Raw genomic sequence first — 14085 nt, forward strand, 5'->3', positions numbered from 1 at the left:
TTTAGTTTTTCCTACCCTGGGAGTATGGTGCAGGGGCACTTAGCAATTTTTGTTGAAGTTTGTTTTTAGGATGTTGGAATCATGTTTTTAGTTTTTTAATAATGCCAAGAGGTCATAGAGTGTGTGCTCAAATGATTGTAAGGGCCCTAAGAGTCTTTGTTTGGACAAAGTTGGCATGTGAGCTCTTAAGGGTGCCAGGTAGAGTAATTAATAGGATAAGTTGTTTTGGGATTAATGTAGGTTGGTTGATGTTGTTTGAGGTTGTTAATTTCATATGAGTCATTTCAAAGTTACCATGGTGTGGTTTGAGCAAAGTCGCTCACCTATGCAACAATTTGCAAAAGTTGCAAAAGTTGCTCATAGCAACTTTTCAACATTTTCATACTCCAACGGTTAGTTAGTTGACACAATCAGTTGTGAACATTTGTAACTACTCCAAGGCCAGTATAAGGCTTGGAAAGATTGATGATAATCATTTGTTGAAGGTTGTTGAAGATTGGAAGCAAATAAATAGTTTTGGTTTCCCATTTGTGCGTGTTCTTCCGAGTTTTGCTTTTCTTTGCAAGTTTGTAGGACCTATACGAATCAAGCATCCCAAAATAGGAACATGGATTATTATTCTGGTGTCTTACTTTAATTTTTTTTTTTATTTGGAGTCTTGAAGTGTTGTAGTTTGTGAATAAACTCCATTTTGTTGCAGGCGGGTTCAAGAGCCCTAAAAACCAGGGTTTTGAGAGCAAAATGGCTCCAACCTAACATTCCATGTTGGATTTCCTCTCTGAAACTTTATGGAATGTTAGGTTGAAATTTATTCTATGTTTTCTTTTTGTTTTTGAGATAGGGGAAGCCAAATCAGAGATTTGCCACCATACCCCAAGCTTGGCACGTTGAGTTGGCAAGCGTTAGGAATCATGGATAACAAGCCCTAATTGGATGAATTTGGTGGGTGGAAGTGAAGTACAATTGGTTTGGAATTCCATATGGAAGCACATACCCCAAAATATCATCAATTCACTAAGATAATTAGACCGGTGAAGGAGTTTTAACCAATCCCTATTTTTAAGGCCTAGAAAGGGGCAATTAGGCCTAGTTAACCGGTAAGGGTTAGATATGATAGTGACAAAACCTACCTCCGATTTTGAGATGTTGTATGTAAACCCCAAAAGTGTTTCTAGAAAGTAAAATATTTCATAAGGTTGTTCAGGAAGTTCAACCGGTGAATACAAAATACCTCGTTGACTGGGCTACTAGAACTGGTTAGGCCTAAAAGTGTAGTTTGTTTGTAAAACATCAAACCGGTAAGTGTCAAAATCTCCTGAGTAAGGATTAGGGTTGGGAACCCATAAAAAGTCATCCATCCTAATGTGTGTAGTGTGGGGAATGAAGATCCTGTGGTAGACAGGTTGAACTCTCAGGTTGAGTGTGAAAGAGTGTGGGAAAACAAGGTCTCTGAAGCAAGAAAATGGAACTCACAAAACAAAAAGAGCTTATCCTAGCCTAAGGACCTTGGGAAGGCCAAAGAGGGTAAGTATTGTAGACCCTTGTAGGTGATAGTTCTGATACTTAATATAAGTACAGATACAATAGCCAACAAGATGAGAGGGGGGGGGTGAATCATACAAACTTAATCTTCCATAAAAACATCAGATTCAACCTCGGTAACATATACTTCAGTAATAAAACCAAAACTGTCAAACATGCAAACTCAAAAGCATATAAACATCATAAACCTCATAACACTAGATTTAACGTGGAAGCCCAAATAGGGAAAAAACACTCTGGGATTTCGGACCCACTAAGAAATATACTCTTCTAGAGTATGCTCGGTTAAAAGCAAATCCTGTTAAAGATTACAAACACATTGCTAGATGTGACCCGGTTAAGGGATTTCCCTCAGATCTATTCAGATCTTCACTTTGTTAGAAGTGACCTTGTTAAAGGATTTCAAACACTCAATCAGAATGTCACCTTGCTAGAGGGTTTTACAAATAAGACTGTTAAGTCCACTCGGTTAAGAGATTTTCTGTCACTTTCACAAAATAACAGTAATAAAAATCTATCTGCAACTTCACATCTAAAATGCTAAAGCAGATTCTTATTTGTTCAATACAATCTAGACATAGAACTAATCTTGTCTATCTGTTGGGCTTCTATACTCTGTTATTCTAACAAGTCTTCAAGCTTTTGTGCTCGGTAATCACTATGTAGCATCCTTGTTCATACACTTGCCCGCATACATTGTTTATCAACAGTTTCCTATTTATAAACAATTGGGTAACTGCTTAATCTCCTTGATCACATTTCCCATGATCAATCATAGCCATTAGATCTTCAATCTTGTCCAGGTTCAATGCATCTTTCGATCTGAAAATGTTTTACCCCACCTTGAAACTTGCATATTAGTCTTGGAACTTATGCCAGGGTATTGCGATTCAATCTGAGCTGTAGATCTTCATGCCGACTTTTCATTGCCTTAGATTCGTTAACAAACTTCATTCACGGCTCACCAATCATTGATCAGTTCCAGCTCATCAGCTTCCTTCATTAAATACCGCATGTAAACTTTTAATGCATTCTATTATAGCTCGGTTACAACTCGGTAACAACTCGGTGAATACTAAACTTCACTCGGTAGACATTCCGCCTTCATTAACCGATAGCGATAACCTTAGGGTTTACCGACTAGGTTCCTTAGGGTTTACCGACTAGGTTCTTTGCTTGATAACATAGTATAGTATTAACCTTTACATTTTACAACATATGTATGATGTTAAAACAATCTAAAACATCATGATCTCATCATTGTCTGACTCGGTACTAGTTGCCCATTGAATACCTTATTCATCCCCTTATTCATCATATTCTTTCCTGTGTCTTTTATCGACATCTTTATAATCTTCATATCATACTTCTCAAGATATGGCAACATCATGCTGAATTAGAAAATCAATTTCTTGACATCAATGACAAAATAATAATATCAAGATAGTAAACATCTTTAATCAGTTATATCCATAATCATCAACAAACTTCTCAATATCCTTATGAAATGCGAACAATCTTTCATTGTCTGTTATAATGCAATATTGCCAACAGTAGGGTGTGAGGTGTAGAATCATTGGATGGTTCTTATGTAGCTTCGAGGAGATACCTAGACAAGGTAGCACAAACCGGTAAGAGACAATCCACTCTACATCACTCAACTTGAGATAGGAATCAATAATTTGCTTGTTCATTGGATCCTACAAGTTTTCTTCTTGTCTAAATACTTTTTCTTTTGTCTCCAATGATTTGATTTTCTGAGTAATTTATTCATACATACTTTGTTGGTGTTTTAAGAGCTTGTTCAAGTTCTTCTTTTGTATTAGTCTCTTCCTCTTCTGGATCAACTTTTTTTCAGCAGTAACCTGCATAATTTATATGTATCTAAGGTTTAAACTTTCACATTTGTACTTTCCATAATCTTAGGTAGCCTTCTATTGTAACACTAGTAATTTGTGTTGTTTGTAGAGTATCCCAAAAATATTCCTTCATCTAATCTTACATCAAATTTGACTATATCTTATTCATCTCTCTTTATGTAGCACTTGTTGGATATTGTTGATGCTAGGATATGTTGTTGTTATTGATGTCAGCATATTCCTATGTTTTGATGTTGCAGAGAGTTGTTTTGGTGTTCCGTTGATTACAAGGAGTTGAGTTGGTTGTATTGCAGTGTTCTGCAGTATTTGATCTATTGAGCTTCAGTATGATCATATCTTTGGTTGTGGGTTTGGGAGAGTGTTTGGGATGTTCTTGTGTATCTTCTATTCAAATGGTTCATGATTTGATACCCTGCAAGTTATCTTTCTTGTCTGAGTTGTTGTTGTTGAGTGTTCTTGAGTGATAGCATGTTGATCGATGAAGATTTAATTAAGTGGTGTTGGTGCAGCTATTTCGGATGGTTTTAACACGATTGTCGGTGTTTCCTAATCATGTCCTATTTTTTTGGTGGTCTGCATTGATCTTTGTGCGCATTATTGAAGGTCTTACGGGTCCGGTGATATTCTTCATGTTATGCAGTATTTTTGGTGGTGTAACGTGTTGCGGTTGATCTTGGCGATATTTGTGGTTGTGTTGCGTGTTCGAGGAGTTGATTTGGGTCCATGCTATGTTGTCTATGGAATTGTATTGGTCTAGTGGTTGATTTATGTATCGTGTGATATAATTTTATAATTAGGTGTTAAGGGTTGAGTCGACCTTGTAGTCAAGGTTGACGATTTGTATAAATAGGTGTCATATTCATGTAATTGGGTGATTGGTGTTGTGTCTACATTATCAGATAGTGGTGTATGTGTGAAAAATAGAATTCATCTTTTAGTGTGTTGTATTGAGTAAAGAGTGTTGCAGGGCAGACAATTGTGCTTAGAACTATCATCAGGCATTAGGAGATGTTATTCTTTCAGTTCATCTTTAACCGGATTGTAGTCTGAATATTATTGTAAGGTAGTGAACCTTCCCTGAGGGTTGTAGCCTTTCGAGTCATTGTATTTTGAGCAGTGAGCTCTAGGCAGTATGCCTAAACGTAGTGCATTCCCCATTGTAATATTTACACATACTACTACAGAGTGTCATCTTATTGTGGGTAGGTTCCCACCATTGTTTTTCCCTTGACCGAGTTTTCCACATCAAAATCATGGTGTTATGTGTGTTGTTGTTATTGTGTTTATCTTTATTCTTACTATAGTTGATCAAATCTGATATTGTGCTTAAATTGTGTAATCCGGTGAAAACTAATTCACCCCCCCCCCCACCTTTAGTTTCCTTCATTGTTGTTGCCAACAATACTTGCTTCCAAATATTCTAAAGTACTTAAATGTAGGATTTCTCCCATTCCAAAGTTCTTAAGGTGTCTTTGTGTGATTAAATCTGATCCGTACTATGTTAATAAGGTAAACAACAGTATGCACAACTTATTTCCAATACACATTAGGCAATTTATCATATTTCAACATAGTTTTAGCCATCTCAACAATAGTCCTATTTCTCCTTTCAACTACGCCATTCTGTTGAGGAGTCTTTGGAGCAGAAAAATGCCTCTTAATACCATGTTCTTCACAATACTTATAAAATTCATTTGATGTAAACTCTCCTCCTCTATTAGACCTCAAAAATTTGATTCTACCATCTATTTTATTCTCAACCATTTTCTTGATTACTTTAAATTTATCTAATGCTTTAGACTTTTCTCTCAAGAAAGCAACCCATGCCATTCTAGAGATTTCATCAATAAGTAACATAAAATACCTTTCTCCTCTTAGTCCTCTTGTCCTTGTAGGTCTACATATATCTGTCTGAACCAACTCCAATGAGTAGCATACTCCTTGTTTTTGAATCTCCTCTTTGTTTGCTTTCCCAACTAACATTCCCTACACACATATCAAGCAATTTGACAATTCTTGGTAAATCTCTCACAACATGATTAGAGAAAATCTTCACCATATTATCAAAGTTGATATGTCTCATTCTTTTGTGCTACAACCAACATTCACCGATCTGCGCTAACAAACAGCTGCTTCCACTACTATCCTTCACATAATAAACATTTCCATTAGTTCTAATAACCAATCTCCTAGACTCTCATTTTTTAATTTTATATCCGGTCCCATGAAATATGACCTTATAACCCTTACAACACATTTGACTTACACTCAACAAGTGATGTCTAATACCTCTAACATAATGAAGATCATCAGTTTTATGCTTAATCAATAGAGATACTTGCTTTTCCAAAAATAGGTACAACTTCCTCTCCTACAAACATAATAATCCATCATCATACTTATCAAGGTCAATAAACTTCCCTCTATCACCAGTCATATGATTTTTGGCATTAGATTGTCATTCATGTGAATAGTTGAGAAGATGCACTGGACAAAGATGTAGAAATGATAAGTGTCACAGAGAACAAGTGTAGTATGATAGAGAATGTGTAGATTGATAGCTTCACACCCACTGGACAGAGATGCAGAGACATCAGGTTAGACAAAGATGTTGGATGATTGGTTGAGATGGTGTTGTATCAGGTTGGTAGAGTTGTGCAAGCCGAATGAACTTGAAGTAGAACACACTGTGTTTATCACCAAAGTGAAAACAAATATAAGAGAGTTATCATCCTTTTGTGAGTCAACATATTGAATTGACCAGAATTGTTGTGAAAATGTGATAAGAGAGAGAGAGAGAGAGAGAGAGAGAGAGAGAGAGAGAGAGAGAGAGAGAGAGAGAGAGAGAACACACTATGTTTATCGTCATAGTGAAGATGGAGAAGGAAAGAGTCATCGCTATTTAGCAGGCCAACTGATTGCATTGACCAAGCTGGTTGTGAAATCACAACAAGTGAAGTGGATAGAATATCATGTTTATTGCCACAGTGAAGATAGAGAAGAATGTGCTTCATTGTTTTGCAGGTCACCTAACTGCATTGACCAAGGTGGTTGTGAATAAGCGATAAGGGAAGCAGAAAACATACTGTGCTTGCCGCCATGCCATCGCCAGTTCAGCACTTCACTCGTGAGTCCACCTTGGATGCTTCCTACACTTGGACCATTTGTGAGCATGAGGAAATAATGATGGGCCCCACTATCCACCTTACCATTGAGTGATTTATGATGGTGAGGTGGAAAAATATTTGATGACAGATCTGTGTATCTAAAAGGGATACGTATCATAGAAGATCTTCCCAGTCTGAATAACAAATAAAAATGCAGTCAATGCTGACAAAGGACAGTTTGGAAGAATTCCAATATGGCTTTGTGTACAAGACTATACTAGTTTGCAGAGGTTGTTGTGAATAAGAAGAAATGGGACATTTAATGTGGCCAACTATTAGATTGAAATTGAGAGGCTCGACAAGGTAGGTTTATGGGCTTGAGAAGTTTTTTTTTTAAATATCTTTTTCGAGGCAAAACCTATGGTGTACATAGATGACCACTAAGTGTAGTTAGTGGATGTGTTAAGGGTGAAAAAGTTGAAAAGTGGAGTTAGAGTGGTAGTTGCAGGCATGCAGAGAAGGGGAGAAGAAAGGTAAAAATATAAAATACAAAAATTGAAGAAATAGGGGGCACAGAGAAAAAGCTACAAGACACGTGGGAAACACAATGGTGAGCAAGTGTAGAACCCAAAAACCTTACATCACACAAAAGATTATCAGAAGGCAAAAGAAAATTGTAGCAAGTGTGTAAAGAGGTGGAGCAACATGCATAAAAGATAGAGGGGTGTGAATGATGCAGGTGAATAGCAGGTTTGCAAAAAGGAGAAGAAGATAAGCTAAAACTGAAAATGCAGAACAAAGTATAGAAGACAAAGCACACAAAAGCAAATCTAGATCATTTGCATTAGACAAAGGCATGCTAAGAGGAAGATTCTAGTGTGTAGAGAGCATAGAACATAATAGTGTAGAAAAGAAGAGGAAGTAGAAACAAAAAGGCAAAAGTAGGGAAGGGAGAACAAACTGTGTGAAAAACACAGTGCTTTATACACACCTAGTAAAGCAAAGAGAAGTCAAAGGATGAAGACTTCAAACAAAAGAATTGAGAGAGGAGAGCAGACAAAGAAGAGAACATAAGTAAATAGTAGAGACCAAAGACTAGAGAGTATCCTTTCCTTTGTAATCATCATTAGATCTTCCACCATAATCCTTTTAATACACATCTAGAAGCATACTTCTTAGGTTTATAACTTTTGGGCAATGTTGCCATTAGCTTCCTCGCAACTTCACTTTCTTTTAGCATTCCACCAATACCCCAAAGTGCATATGTGTAAAGCGGAAAATCGCGATCGAACCCTAGTTGCTCTCCCCTCTTCCAACTCCAAGGAGAGAGAAGGGAGATTCACTAGGGTTGATGGTTTTCACTTAGGGGAGAGACTTTACATTCAAAAGAGGGGTTGAAACCCACAAGATCCAATCCCACACAATGCAAGATTGGATGCTCAATGTGTTTCAAGGGTTAAGAAAGCAAGGCTACCCTCTTTTGTAAAGAATGTTGATAGAAAAATTAAGCTAGGAATGCATAGAAAGTGACAAAGATTTGCTTATAAACTGAGATAGGGATATAGGATGAAGCTGCGGACCTGGAATTAGCAGTAAAATGTCGATACGACGCTGTCCTGCAAATTTGAGCGAAAGTTGTCGGGACGATGGCGCCCGAGTGCCACGGTCCTCCGAAAAATCCGCGAAACGAAGGGGGATCTGTTCGTCTCTGCACAAGGATTCCAGATCTTCAATTTCAGCCGCGTACCTGCAACCTGCACACAAAAAAGTGAAGACGATTGGGGGGTTAGGGATTAGGGGTTTGCCTTTAGGTCAAACCCCGGTTTTGGAATTAACCAAGAAATGAGCAATGCTGTAAATGTAAATGTCTGTAATATAAAACAAGTACTAATACCTTGTTGTAAGGATGTTTGTATCCTTATGTGCGAAGGTATAGATGTTGTATGTTGTATGTTGTAGTAGTATGTTGTAAGTGATCTCCTCTTCAATGGTTGAATCCTTGTCTTGAATGCAACACTTAGCCTTGAATGGAGACTTGAAATAATCAATTGCTTGAAGGAATGCTTGAATGCTTGAATGCTTGAGTATAATTTCCACGCTTTTTCCATCATGTCGAATGAAAGAGGAAAATGTAGTTTATATACTTGTCAATTAGGGCTGATAGACTGATTTTCCCGACCTTAGGCCGACCAGGAAAGACAATTTTCCAATTTGCAAACATAAAGACCCAAAGTCCAAAAGAGACCAGGCCCAAAATAGGACCCAGGGACCAGGGCGCTGGGCACCATGGTGCTGGGGGGGCCCTGGTCCTGAAGGACCAGGGCGCTGGGCGCTCTGGTCCCACCTCCCGGGACAGCAGGGTGCAAAGGAGGTTCAGGCCAGGGTGCAAGAAAATGCAGTTTTTGGTGTCATGAGCAAGTTTCGGGGTCTCCATTCAGGTTCCGTGTTGCGTCGCCATCGTGAAGACCGAAATGCAGTCGAAATTGCAAGTGTCGCAATTTTAGGACGCTACATTTAGCCCCCACTTTAGCGGGAGTATGTATGCTCATACTTCCGATAAAGTACAAGGAAACAATATTGAAAGACTTTCACCACGTCAAGGAGGCAAGACACACCAAGCCCCCAGTGGACTAAGGATCTTACGACTTCGATTGACAAAGTAAAAGGGAAGATCACGAGGGAGAACCATGACTGTTAGTAGTAAGGTTCCCTCACTATGAGTCATGCAAGAAAGATATCAAAAATTTTCAAGGCAAAGCTAAATTTGTCAAGAAATTTTCAAGTATCTTGAAAAGATATGAACGGGATGTATGCCCCCCTACGTTAAAGCGATCGCACACGCCTCACCGGGGGTGATTGCTTTAAGGTAGTGATACATATAAGGAATGAGAAAAAGGGAAAGGAGCACGTTATCACAAGGATTTAGCCCCCAAGTGTGAGATAAACCCAAGGATAATAGACACAAAACACAAAGCACGAGGTGACTTCGCTTTCCTCGGGGTCAGTATGCTGTATGATAATTCATGTATATCATATGTATGTATGCATAATTGTTCTTCATTCCCCAATCAAGGAAGGTCACCTAGAAGAAGGGAACACATGTGTCTTTTGAGTCAACATGAGAGAGACCAAAAGAGATCTCAATGATTTGCATCGTCCTCAAGTAGACAACACTAAGGACAACAAATAGAAGAATGAGAATAACATATAGAAGAAGTAACACAAGAGAGGAGGAGAGAATCTGCTATGCTAATGAAACTAGTCTAGCACGTCATCTACCCCCCGATCTTGCTGATCAATGTTTCGGGAAGGCAAGGAACACGCTAGAGGAGGAACATCCAACACAGCAGATGGAGCTATCACAAGATCCAAACAAGGGCTATGTTCATGTTCCAAGCCACGCTGTTCTTGTCTAGGAGCTAAGATAAGTGCTTTAGAAAATTTATTAGATAAATGGTTATCAATATCAACAAGTTCATATTCACTATCAGAAGCAAGAGAAGTAACATTTTCATCATGAATAACATTTTCATCTATAGCATCATCAAGATTTATAAAAATAGGGTCTTTAATTCGCACAGGATCAAGACCATCATGCATCTTATGTTTTGGAGATTTTGGAGAAAATGGAATAATGCTTGTTGAAGGTGTTTTTTGAGATTGCAAAGTTTGAGAAGCAGCTGCTTGAGCTCTAAGACGACGCTTTCGTCGGTGTTCACGTGCAGAATGATTTCGTCTAGTCTTAGTAGGAAATGGAGAAGATTGAGGAGGAGGAATGTTCTCATCCTTATCACTTGGGTGTTTAGGTTGTGGTCTCTTAGGCTGGATAATAGGAGAAGAAGAAGGTCTCTTCTCTCTATAAAAAGAAGGAGGAGGGACTGCTCCATACAAAGGAGGAATATTTGGTTTAGGGAGAAGACCAAGTCCATCATGACGAGGAGGTATAGGTCTACTCTTAGAAGGTTTATTAGGCATAGACATAATCACATCCATGGGAACGGGTTGGGAATCTTCTTGAGGAAAGACATTAGTTTTATCTTTCAAAGGAAGAACTTCCTTCTCAAGAATGATAGGAATATCAAGTTTAGGTGTTCTCGGTTCACTTAGAGATAGGATCATATCTGTTTTCCACTTTTGATAAGATTTGAAAAGATGATCACTTCGCGGAGGAAGAGATTGGAATTGTTTAGGCCAAAAGTAATCAATAGGAACGCTAGAAGTTCTTTCAGCTGGTTTAAAGAGACTATGATTGACAGTAACAATTTCACCATTATGGGGAAATTTCAAACACTTATGAATAGGAGAAGCAATAGCTTTCATGGAAGATAGCCAAGGATGGCCAAGCTTCACACGAAATTGTTCGGATGAAGGAATAATAGCAAAGTTCACATCAAGGGATTTGTTATGGACCTCAATAGGCAATGTAATAGAACCAATTGCAGGAGAAGAAAATGCATCAAATAGTTTCACAATCACATCTGTTTTGTCATAAATCACTTGATTCAATTGCAAAGTAAAAAGAAATTCTTCAGTAATAACATTAATCATGCACGAAGGATCAATAAGCACTCCACGACAAGGTGTATTCTTGACTTTTGCAACTATGTATAAAGGACCATCAGGTGCCCTAATGGTTTCACTGGAATCAAATGTGATGGAAGGTTCTTTAGGGTTTTCTTGCTGCTCTACAAAGTTAATCACATTCGGAGTCATAGACACAAGACCATCAGATGAAAGAGGGGAATCATTAGCCTCAATTGCATTAGAGGTATGAGAAGGTAATGGATCAGTGAAAATCTGAAGATTTTGATTAGGAGGAGCTACAGATGTATTGCCTTTATCATTCACTCCAGAAACAGAAATAGTATTATTATCAATCAAATCTTGAATTTTACCCTTTAAAGAAAAACATTTTTCAGTATCATGCCCAGGCTGACGATGAAATTGACAAAAAGATTTGTTATCAAAATAAGGTGAAGTAATCTTTGCTGGATCAATTTGCCTTATAGGAGGAAGAGTAAGCACATTTTGTTCCAATAACTTATTCATAATACTATGCAATAATTCATTCAAAGGAGTATACTTTCTTTCTTTCTTGAAAAATTTAGAAATAGGAGGCACACCTGATGCTGCATTCACATTGTTGTTGATGATGTTTTCATTGAATTTGATGGAATCTCTGTTCGGTTTAAACTTCCCAAATGGTTGTTGACTGCTATCTGGTGCAGGAGCACCTGAGTGCTCAAAACCCATCAGGTATAAAATTTTGTTGCATATTAAGCATGTGTGTTTATTTTATGCTTCTAGTAGGTTTAATAGGTTTGTCTAGTGGTTTAATAAGGTTTGGAACTCATTTTGTTGAAGAGTTTCCAAGATTTTTTATTTTTGCTCACTAGGCCAAAAATTGTCAAATTTGGGTCAAAATGAGCATTTTTGCATTTTTGTTGTTTTAAAGCCTTGAAAGGCATTGGAGCATGTTTATTTAGTGTTTCCAAATGATTTTGAGTCATTAGATTGAGTGCCAAGTCACCGGAAGTCAAAATGCAATTTTTGAGCAACAAAAGTTGTCAAAAAGTTGTCAAAAGTTGTCAAAAAAGGGGTTTTTGGTGGTTTTGGTTAGTTCTAGCCTGTACCTGTCCATACAAGGGCTTTAATGAGATGGCACATGTATAAAAACCATGTTCCCATCATTGTATGGGTTGGTCTTATTGGAAAAAGTGAAAAAAAACACTCTTTTGCTCTTGTTTTTGTGAGGTTTCAATTAGTTTTCTGCACTTTGTGAAGTACAGTCCGTACCATGCCATAAACAGGCTGTACTGGTACTGTTTCTCTTTGTGTATGAACATCATTTAATTCTTTAAGTAGTTGTATTTGAGTTTCATTGGTATTTGAATACTTTTTGCTTGGAGTGGTTGTGTTAAGGCATTGGTTTGAGTTCTCAATGGAGGTTCCTCTATGGTCCAATCAGTTTCCTTGAAGTTTATTCAGCCATGGCTTCGAGGGAACTTGTTGGATCACCTGTACATTCTGTACCATACTTCTATTTTCTTTTTCTAGCAATGCATAAGAGTTGGTAAGCCCATGGCAAGTGTGTGAAGGCAACAACTTGGCTTGGGTTCTCTTTAAAAGTTGTGTATTGTACCTTGCTCTCATAGCATTGTACATTGATATATTGAAAAGTGTTTAAGTTGAAAATGACAAAGTGAACTTACCATTCTTTTCCTTTCATGACCTGGGTGGATGTGAAGATCCATATGAAAATCTGATTCAAAACAGCGAGTCACTGTTTTCCTGCTAACTGTTTGTAGAAATTCCATTGCCAACACTCATTTGGAACAAATGGAATGATTGGAAATTTATTTTGTAATCTGGAGAAGTGTTTTGAAAGTATTTGATTCTCAAGTAACTAATGTTCTATGGTTATTGTTGTAATGGACCTAAATAAGGATCCACAAGGAGAAACTCACAATATTTCAACTTGTAATACAGTCATAATTTTATGAAAATCTTGTATGATCAAGCTTGTAAGACCTTTCAAGAAGGTTGAATACTTTGTATCAATTTGTCATTGACATCCATGTGCAGGCCAAATACATATTCATTGCAGGTCTAAAGGCAAAATTTATGCAAACAGTCAAAAGACTGTCAAAAACAGTGAAGGCGGGTTCATTGGTGACAGTCATAAAAAGAAACAGAGTTCTTATTTGCTTTGAAAATGGTTCTAACTCATGTATAATGAATAATGCTTCTTCATTTGATGTTCTCCATGCATATTTGGACTTTATATTGTTGAAACAAATAAATGCAAAACTAGGAAATGCTGCTGTTACAGTCATTTGGACTGTTATTTCAGTATGAGGGCAGCAGTATGACAAGTGTTTGACCAAAAGAAAGTTGTAATAAGGCAAATTTGGAACTTTGATAGAATTTGTGGTATGTCAAAGCATAGTTTGAAACATTTGGTTGGGACTAGTAACCTGAAGAAGACCCTTGTATTGTAAACCCTCACTAAAACCATTCAAAACCTTTGAAAAGTGACTTAAATGGTGGAAAATCTTCAAGCAGGCCGTACAACACTTGGATTAGCAAAAATCTTTGAGGTTGCATCATAATTAGACCATTCCTAAAAGGGTTTGTCATGAAATTGAGTAGATTTAACAGGGTGAGCAAATTTCACTAGCAACTAGGGCTAATTCTAGTAGCCTTTTTAAGGTTGATTTGGCAAATTGGTGAAATCGGTAAGGAGGGAAGAGTTGTAGTTTGTTTCAAACCATCAAAGTTGACAAGTGATGACCAGAGACAACCTTCTATGGGCTCATCAGCAATACATTTCAACATTTGATCAAAATTGACTTTTAGATCCTAGTAATGCTTTGAGTTACTCAACACTCTTGTATCCAAAATTGGGTAGTTTCACTCCTGCAAGTGAAGGACAGTCAATCAGACTTCGCCAACCTGTTTAGTAGACCATCAAACACATCAAAATGCCTGAAACATTGATAGATGCAAGCAAAGATTCATAGATCATGGTTCTTCAACAGTTGCCCATTCCTGGA

This window comes from Cryptomeria japonica, chromosome 5 (assembly GCF_030272615.1).
Source record: "Cryptomeria japonica chromosome 5, Sugi_1.0, whole genome shotgun sequence".
Classification (NCBI taxonomy): Eukaryota; Viridiplantae; Streptophyta; class Pinopsida; order Cupressales; family Cupressaceae; genus Cryptomeria; species Cryptomeria japonica.